The 10381-nt window shown below is 42.2% G+C and overlaps 1 pseudogene; it reads right to left on the bottom strand.

Annotated features, from left to right (window-relative positions):
* Positions 1 to 624: 624 nt before the first annotated feature.
* LOC106319808 lies at positions 625 to 3902 on the bottom strand (annotated as a pseudogene).
* Between the last annotated feature and the right edge of the window lie 6479 nt (positions 3903 to 10381).

Here is a 10381-nt window from a genome sequence, read left to right as displayed (position 1 = left end):
GCGTGCAGTGAGGGCGGCTTCGACCTCGAGGCAGAATTGGAGCGCCTTAAAGACCTGGAAATTTCGCTCGAGGTCGACTATGGTCTTGCTTCGGTGTCGGACCTTTCTCTTGGTCATCTCGATCTCCCCGAGATCTCCGGAGACTCGGTCAACCAAGATTGATGCGAGGGTTATTTCGATTTAGTTTGAAGTTTGCTATGTTTTATATGTATGTTTTTTTTTTGTTTTTGTTGTTGGAGAAACATATATATGTTTCCAACGGATTTATGGGATAATACCTCTTTAATCATATGTTTCCGATTTGTTTTAAGCCTCATTGAGCTTGTTGTTTTACCCTTTGGAAGGCGTGAAACAGAGAATGATCAGAAATCTGTTCTCTGGGCCTTTATATGGCCTGATAGCAAGTTGGTAAATGGGCTATGCTTAGGAATTAGATGTTCAAAGTGATGAAAGAAAGCTAAAGACTGTTTGTTTGGTTGTTTGGGCTGCGCTCGGTGACGAGCTGCCTACGTACCCCTTTCGAGGGATCAAGCCTTATCGTAGTTCCATTTTTGACTGAGCTGTAGGTATCGATGGCCCCCCAGCTCGAAGCTTTGATCGGTATGATCGAGGTTCGGGTTTGCGTTATTTGTAGTATTTCTTTAAGTTGTAGGCGTTCCAAGGTCTCATTTCTGGGAGGCCTATTTTGACTTTTTCTAGCTCGTAGACTCCCGTTCGGATTTCTTTAGCTACTTTGTATGGTCCTTCCCATTTTGTTCCTAGCTTTCCTGCTCCTGGCTCTTTCATTCCATCGAACACTTTCCAGATTAATAGGTCACCTACGGATAAAGCACGGTTTCTTACGTTTGAATCATAATAACGTGCCGCGGCTTGTTGGTAATTTTTTACGCGTATTGCTGTTTCTTCGTGTCGTTCTTCGATCATATCCAGCTAGTGGATTAACAACTCTTCATTGAGTTCGGCGTCTTCTGGACATATTCCTCGTCGCTGACTCGGGACCTCAATTTCGGCTGGGATTACGGCCTCGATTCCATAAGATAGTGAAAACGGGGTTTCACCAGTTGCAGTGTGGGGGGTTGTTCTGTAGGCCCACAGGACACCATGCAGCTCTTCTCCCCACCTCTCCTTCTTGAGGTCGAGCCTTTTCTTGTGGTTGTTCATTATAGTCTTACTTGCGGCTTCGGCATGACCGTTGCATTTTGGGTATCGGGGGCTTGCGGCCTTAATCTTGATTTTCCATTTCATGTAAAACTCCTCGAACATTTTTGAAATGAATTGTGGTCCGTTGTCGGTTACTATTTCGTATGGTAGACCATGTCGACATATGATGTTTTTCCAATTGAAGCTGGTTACCGTCGTGGAAGTGACATTTGAGAATGCTTCGGCCTCGAACCACTTGGTGAAATAGTCGGTTAATACCAAGAGAAATCACAGGGCTGGTCAGGATGGTACTACCGGGCCTACCACATCCATGGACCATTTCATGAAAGGGTATGGTGAGGATATCGTGGACAGTTTTTGAGTAGGTTGATATATCATCGGCGCGTGCCTTTGGCATTTGTCGCATTTCAACGTGAATTGCTCGCTGTCATCGGCGATTGTTGGCCATAAGTAGCCTAGTTTCTTTATCCTGATTGCTAGGGAATGTCCCCCGGAGTGGCTTCCGCACGCTCCCCCTGAGTTTGTTTAAGGATTTTGAACGGGTCCTTAGGGGATACACCTAATATATAGGGCTCGTCTAGACTTCTTTTGTACAGTCTTTCCTCCATTATACAATAACGCGAACTCTGAGTTTTTATTTTTTGAGCTTTCCATCTCTCGGCGGGGAGCTCGCCGTCCTTTATATATTTAAATATCGGGATACTCCAATCAGGCCTGGCTTCTATCTCCGTCTTGAAGGCTTCGTGTGCCTCGTTGCTGGTTTCATGGACGGCCTCTTCAGGGATAGCTGCGGTAGTCGCTGTTCTTCTGGTCCAGACGCGGGATGTGCTTGAGGCCGATTGACTGTCGGGCTCGTCGCTGTTTTCGTTGTCGAGACCCTGGCTTTCTCTTCGTGCCCCACTTCGCGTAGTGATTACATCAACGCGCGGGGGATTGTTTTCCGGAAGATCGATTTCGTTACGTGGGAGACTTATGCTTGGTTTATCTATCCCTTCTACTGGTATTATTCTTTTCACCGCCGGATTGGAAGTTGAAGCGAGCGCGGCCAGCGCATCCGCTGATGTATTATCTCCCCTTGGGATTTTTGTTAGTTCGAACTTGTCGAACTGCTGAGCGATTTCTTGCAGGACTGAAAGGTATGCTTCCATTCTTTCGTTTTTTGCTTCGTATTCTCCGTGGAATTGGCTTGTGACTAATTGCGAGTCGCTGAAGGCACTGATTTCTCGGGCACCGACGCTTCTTGCGAGTCGTAGCCCCGCGATCAGGGATTCATATTCGGCTTCGTTGTTCGACGCGCTGAACCCTAGGCGATCATTTCTCCCGTCGGGGATTCGAGCTGTATTCTGATTCCGAATCCTTGTTTCGATGATGCCCCGTCGACATGTAATCTCCATTTAGTATTCGAGCTCGAGCTATATCCTCCTTTGGGACGAGTTTGATGACGAAATGTGCTAGTACTTGTGCTTTCGAGCTCGTTCGTGGTTTATATTCTATGTCATATTCGCTGAGCTCGATTGCCCATTTTGCGAGCCTGCCGGATTGGCTCGGACTATGGAGTATTGTCCGAAGGAGTTGTGACGTCATGACTATGATCGAATGAGACTGGAAATAGGGTCTCAGTTTTCTGGCGGCAGTTACTACCGCTAGTGCGAGTTTCTCCATTACGGATATCTGGTTTCGGCGTCAACTAGCGACCTACTCACAAAATATATTGGTTTATGTTCTCCATTTTCTTTGCGGATCAGGACTCCGCTCACCGCGTGTTCGTAGGTCGCGACGTATAGGAAGAGGGTTTCTCCTACGATCGGTTTAGACAACACAGGCGGTTCGCTGATGTATGCCTTGAGCTCTTTTAGGGCAGAATCGCATTCGATGCTCCATTCGAATTTCTTATTTACTTTCAACAATTTGTAGAAAGGAAGACATCTATCGGTCGATCTGGATATAAAACTGTTTAATGCAGCTATTTTCCCGGTGAGACGTTGTACTTCTCGGACCGATCTTGGGGGTAAGGTATTGACGAGTGCTGCAATCTGCTTTGGGTTGGCTTCGATTCCTCTTTCGGTTACCAAGTAGCCGAGGAACTCCCCAGAGGCTACTCCGAACGTACATTTGGTTGGGTTTAGTTTCATTCCGAATTTGTTGAGGATGTTGAAACATTCTTGTAACTGGGGAACATGGTTGCTTGCTTTCGATGACTTTACTAGCATGTCGTCTATGTAAATTTCCATTGTTTCCCCAAGTTACTTGGAGAACATTTTGTCTACTAATCTTTGGTAAGTGGCTCCGACATTCTTTAACCCGAATGGCATCACTTTATAGCAGTATGTTCCTCGCTCCGTAATGAAGCTCATTTTTTCCTGGTCTTCGGGATTCATGAGGATTTGATTATAGCCTGAGAATGCGTCCATGAAGGAGAGTAGTTCATGTCCGGCTGTGGCTTCAACTAGTCGGTCGATATGCGGTAATGGAAAGCTGTCTTTCGGGCATGCTTTGTTGAGGTCGGTGAAGTCGATACATACTCTCCATTTTCAGTTCTTGTTTTTAACCAAGACTGGGTTTGTGAGCCAGTCGGGGTATTGAACTTCGCGAATTGAGCCGATTTTTAGGAGCTTATCCACTTCGTCATTCACGGCTTTGGCCCGATCGGGACCTAACTTCCTTCGCTTCTGTTTGATGGGTTTAAATGTGGGATCGACGTTTAGGTCGTGGGAAGCTACATTGGTATCGATTCCTGGCATGTCTGCCGCGGACCATGCAAAAGTTTTGATATTTTGTTTGAGAAATGACAAGAGGTCGAGCCTTAACTCTGGAGGTAAACCGTTCCTGATGTTAACTATTTTTTCAGGGGAATTTTCGTCCAGAGGGACGGTACTGTATAGATCTTTGGCGGGATCTTTGACTGAGAGATCGCGTGCGAGTGGGATATTCTCCTCCATCTGTGGCATTTTTCGGAACTCGGACATGTAGCAGGCTCGAGCTTGTTTCTGGCTTCCGAGTATGGTCTTTTCTCCGATTGGAGACATAAACTTCACGTATTGGTGATAAACTGAGGGAATTGCCCTCATCTGGTATAACCAGGAGAGCCCTACAATGACATCAAAAGGCATGAGAAGGTCGACTACAGTGAATTATGTTTTTTGCTTTAGGTCGCTGACTTTCGTAGTTAATAACACGACCCCGAGTGAAAGGATCGACCTTCCTTCGAAACTGGCGAGGGGGTTCGCTTCCCGTCTGATCTTTGGGGCCGGTTGTTCGAGCGACCGTAGCATTTCGTGTGAAATGACGTTAACAGCACTTCCGGTATCGACGATAATTTTCCAGAGGGCGACGCCTCCTACTTCTAACGCGATCACTAAGGCATCATCGTGGGGCATATCGAGTTTTACTGTTTCATGCTCGTGGAAAGTCAAGATTTCCCCTTTCTGTGGTGTATCCTCGAATGCGGTGATGGTGGGACTGTTAATCGTTCCCCGCGAGGTATGAGAGCGTTTATCGAAATTATCAACCTCTCTTGTCGTGATCGATTTGCCTGATCTGAGGAGTTTGAGATCGATAGATCCGATGCGATCAGGTTGGGCTTGGTTGGGATCTATAGTCGCGGTTAGGGAACTTAGATCGGTTTCTTAGCAAAGATGTTTTTCGTTTATCTTTCCCACAGTCGGCGCTAAAATGTAGAACCTAAAATCTACACAAAGTATTTGATAGTGATCTGGGTTTGATCTAGGGAAGACAAATGATGTAGGCAACGATATCTTTAGAACGCAACGATGTTAAATAGTTTCTAGTAGATGAAAATGAACATTATTGATGAATAAGATCAAATACAATGAATTAAACTAGATCGAGAGATACAAACGAGATCAGTAAAGAAAGAATCTAAAAGTGGGAAGACAACAAGATCGGTGTAAGTGTATAGCTTTCTCTACGGTTTCCAACGTCTCCTCTTCTTGTTGCACGATCTCCGCGACCGTGGCGACTCCTTCTCGAGCTCGTATTCTTGCTACGGGCTCCGGTCCTTAGGCCCATGCCTTTGATCGCGGCCCATTATGGTATTGACCAAAATTGGGTCCAACACAAAGGAAAGGGCATTGCTAGTCCAAGATAGAAACCAGTTCCTGATTTTTGTGATCAGCGGCTCATAATCATTCTTCCCCATTATCTTTGTAGTAAGAGGAAGTCCAAAGTATTTAATAGGCAAAGCTGAGATCAACAGACCACAAACTTCAGCTTCATTCTGAAGTTCTTGCTTCCCTCTACCCGCATCAAAGACAGTAGATTTAGCAACATTGATCCTCAATCCCGACATGTCAGCAAACTCTTCTAATACTGATAGAATACTTCTTTGGGATGCCGGCGTACCATTGGTAAAAACAACTATGTCATCAGCAAAACTCAGATGGACAACTGCATCTCCTTACAATGTGGGTGATAGCCAATATGACCAAGAGAAACTGCTCTATTCAGTAGCTTATAGTGGACATTACTGACAATAACGTATAAGTAAGGCGACAAGGAGCACCCCTGCCTTATGCCTCTGGAGCTTGAGAAAAATCCCTCCAACTCGCCATTAACTGAGACAGAAAAAGCTGTAGTATCAATACAACACATAATCCACGTAACAAACATGTCTGGGTAGTTCATTGCACGAAGAGTATCCTGATATGAATGACCAACTAATCGTGTCAAAAACTTTGGAAATGTCCAGTTTCACAGCAGACCTAGAAGAGACTAAGGTCTTTTGGTAGTCTTTGACGAGTTTAATGGCCAATAGAACATTTTCCAATAGTAGTCTTCCCTCAACAAATGCATATCGTGTTTAGTTCTAGAGTCTCTGGAAGAGTGGCCTTCAGATGCCGAGCAATAATTTTACATACTACCTTGTAAATGACATTGCAGCATGCAACTGGTTTTGAGTACTTTTGGACACTTCAGATATTTATTTTTAGTTATTTTAATTTATTTTGTAATATTTTTGAATATTAGATCTAAAAATAATATTTAATATATTTAAGTTCATAAATGTGATTGAAGTATTTTTGGACACCCGAAATATTTTGGTTTGGGTCAGGTTTGGATCCGGATCTTTTGGTAGCAAAATTTGGACACTCTCAGATATCATAGCAGTCTATATTAGAGTTTGGTATAACTTTTTTAGTCTGAGTCCGGTATGATTCTTTGGATTCATGTATTTTTCCCAGACCTAATTGATTTAGTCTCAAAGTCTTATGATCCTTGTCGCATCCTCTGCTGCTTCCTTTGGCAATTACATTGTTCTCTGTCTACAAATCCAGACTCTCATGATTTCTTGTTCTTTGTCTTGATAACCAACCGCAACTGTTATAAATATGGCCGGACTTTGTGGTTCTTTAGGTGATTCCTCTGCCACCAATACAGGCGGAGATAAATACATGAGGATCATCAACTTATGTGTCTCAAGTGAAGATTCTTGCTCCAAAAGTGCATGTTGATGCAATTTCACAATTAAGGTATGCATTTCTGTTAAATTTTCTACTTCTTCCCTATCTTTAATGAACCAGAAAACCCATATTCCATTATGTCCTTTGCAGCATTCATGTAACTACTTTTCAACCTGGAAACTTTTTGTAGCTACTCCACCTATACTAAACAGATTTGTTACAACTTTTGGTTAAATTTTTCGGACCGGAGAGCCATGACCTTATCATATGTCTGCCAGACTTCACTACTCTCTTCCTAGACTTCACCAGTCTTCTCATGTTTTCACTCAAACTTGTCTAGATTTCATCAATTTTCACCTGGACTCCACCCGTATTTCCACAGGCTTCACTAGACTATTGTTGGACATGGGCTTTGCTCCCAGCAAGGCCTATAAGATAATTGGCTCAACCCATTTAAAAAAAGGTCAAAAGAAACCCTAAACTTCATCTTTCTATAAATAAGGAGGTACCCTTTCCTTAGAAAGGATCTTTTTCTCCCATCTTATCTCACTTTCTAGGGAGATAAACACCTCAACACATGTTTTTATCTAGACTCTTGTGACCCCTTGTTGTTGAACAACGATTGGCTTGATCCCTACCAAAGGGTACGTAGGTATCCCTTCACCGGGTCCAGCCACAATCATTAAACCTTTTTTACTCTCCTTCCATCAAGTTCAAGCTCAGCATGAAGGCTTCTCCTAATCCCACCATCGAAATCTGTCCACTCCTACGACAACACCGATTTCGGTTCAAACAGTTGGTGCCCACCGTGGGCATGGGGAAGTATCTTCGAAATATTTGAACTTGGAGTCCGTTTATCGCCGCTTGACCGTTTGTCATCGCTTGACCGTTTGTCGTCGCTTGACTGTTTGTCGTTATTTGACCATTTGTCGTCACTTGTCCGTTTGTCGTCACTTTTTTTTCTCAAGAAAAATGAGTAAATGACAAATTACATTTTGTCACTTTTTACTCAAAAAAATGATGACAAAAAGATAAGTTGCATTTTGTCACTTTTACTCAAAAAAAACGAGTAAATGATAAGTTGCATTTTGTCACTGAAAAAATGACGACAAAAAGACAAGTTGCGTTTTGTCATTTTTACTCAGAAAAAAGAGTAAAAGACAATTGCATTTTTTCCACTAAAAAAAATGCCTACAAAAAGCCAAGTTGCATTTTGTCACTTTTATTCGAAAAAAAATTCTCGTAAATGACAAGTTGCATTTTGTGACTCAAAAAAAAGAGAATGGGACCTACCATACTTTATTTCCCTTGGCAATAAACCAAAATGAATTGGTTGGTGCATGTATCAGCATAAAATCATGAATTATTTTTTGGTTCACCTCCTACAGTAAACTTCTAGGTTTACCAACCAATAAAATTTTATTATTTTAAATTTGATATCTTTTAAAAAAAGAAACAAAATACTATCAAATTATATTATGTTTTTAAAATAAAAAGGTAAAAACTAAATAAAAAATATTAGTAGTTACAAAAAAAAAAGAATTTAAAAAAATTATATTTTTAACATCGTCAGCAAAACACTAAACCCTAAATCCTAAATCTTAAACCTTAAATCTTTGGGTAAACTCTAAACCCTTGGATAAATCCTAAATTCTTGGATAAATCCTAAATTCTAAATCAAAAACACTAAATACTAAAACACTAAACCCTAAACCCTAGATCCTAAATCCTAAACCCTTGAGTGTTTTAGTGTTTAGCGTTTTTGATTTAGAGTTTAAGATTTATCCAAGGGTTTAAGGTTTACCCAAATGTTTAGGATTTAGAATTTTGAGATTAGGATTTAGGGTTTAGTGTTTTGCTGACGAGTTAAAAAAAATATTTTTTTTCTAACTTCTATTATTATTAGTATTATTATTTTTAAAAAAATATAATATAACTTGACTATATTTTGTTTACTTTTTTAATATATATCGAATATCAAATAACATAATCGTATTTAGTCTTGGGGTGGACCCAATCACCGAGTACTTCAATTCGTCAAAGCTTGATCGGTTCAAGGATTGAGGCCCACACCGGACCCAATAGACTTCAGCCAACCCAACCCACGACGAATAAATGGAAACCTTTCTTACAGCTCATCTTTTGTCGTTCCCATCATGGGCGAAGATTTTTGACTCACCAACCCCTCAGCTCGTGATTCCGTTTCTGGCTAGAGTTTATCACGGGATTACGTTACCTCCAGTAATTCGATTACTCGGCGATCATCAGTTAATCACTTAATCTCGTCGCCTTATGCAAGACGATCACCGACAAGACGTCAGTGCTGTCGAGTAACTGACCGTCGCCGATTAAAAGTTTATGCCTACTAAAAGCACAAGCACAATGACGACTTCAATGTTATACACCAACTACGATCTCTGTCACCTCGTCTGTCTTGTCGCTCATCGTATAAGCTCGCCGACAGAGACACCACAAAGCCCACAAGATTTTGGCAAAGGCAGCGACCGAATCTGTCCCCGCTTTACAAAACCACTGAAACGAGTTGGAAAAGAATAAGATTTCATTTGGGATCGCAGAGCTCGCTCGACCAACAGTATCACGGTTTGATCTCTGCATTTGCATGATCACTTCCGTAGTTCTTTGCTCGACAATCAAGAACACGAGAAAACGAACTCTCGCAACTGAAGAACCGAGCTAAAGTCATAAATAACAACTCGTCAAGATTTATCTCTTCTTCGGCAGTCTGCTAGTTTGTCATCAACACCGTAACAGCATCGCTGTTCTCTTGAAACACAGCTTGGACGTTCAGCTCAAGCTCGAGCTCCATCAATTGGGTCAACTCCACAAGGCGTTTGCAAATCCAATGTTTACGTGATCTTATCGTCTTCTCAGACAGAAGCAATCACGGGATGATCTCAGTAGTCAAGCGCGCAGTTAACATGCTATTACAGCACTACTTGTCTGATCTTGCTGACCAAAAGCTTGCACCGACCAAAAACTCTTGCCGACTAAAAGCTGAAGCCGTTTAAGAATCAAGAGACTCGAGGTCATGCATGAACGACAACAATCAAGAGGCTTGAGCTCGAACACGCCCCTAAGTTCACTTGCGAGGAGACGAGACTCCTTGAACTTCGTTGAGATTCAAGCCATCATGGTATTGCCGACCTAAAGCCCTCCAACACGGTCCTGCTTCTTCGAGCGAGATCTCCGATCACTACAAGAAAACAGCGACATACTGACAGAAAAAAACGTCGGTATGTCGTCGGAATAACGTTATTCCGACGACATACCGACGTTTTTTTCTGTCAGTATGTCGCTGTTTTCTTGTAGTGATCGGAGATCTCGCTCGAAGAAGCAGGACCGTGTTGGAGGGCTTTAGGTCGGCAATACCATGATGGCTTGAATCTCAACGAAGTTCAAGGAGTCTCGTCTCCTCGCAAGTGAACTTAGGGGCGTGTTCGAGCTCAAGCCTCTTGATTGTTGTCGTTCATGCATGACCTCGAGTCTCTTGATTCTTAAACGGCTTCAGCTTTTAGTCGGCAAGAGTTTTTGGTCGGTGCACGCATCGATCGATCGAGTATATCAAGTGTTCCTCGGAATTTTCTCGGTATTTCATTTCCTGTAAAAAATAAAATTTTTAAAATTTAAATTCGAAAATATAAAATTAAAATTAAAATTGAAATCATATTAATTAATATTCGAAGTTTCACAAATAAAAATAAAACATTCTGAGTTTTTGGAAAAAAAAAAAAAACTACGGGTCTGGCACGTCCGGGAACACCTCGTTCGGGTACATCCTC

Source organism: Brassica oleracea, unplaced genomic scaffold (assembly GCF_000695525.1).
Source record: "Brassica oleracea var. oleracea cultivar TO1000 unplaced genomic scaffold, BOL UnpScaffold00626, whole genome shotgun sequence".
NCBI classification, from domain to species: Eukaryota; Viridiplantae; Streptophyta; class Magnoliopsida; order Brassicales; family Brassicaceae; genus Brassica; species Brassica oleracea.
The sequence above is the reverse complement of the archived record's forward strand: the minus strand, read 5'-3'. Positions and strand labels throughout refer to the sequence as shown.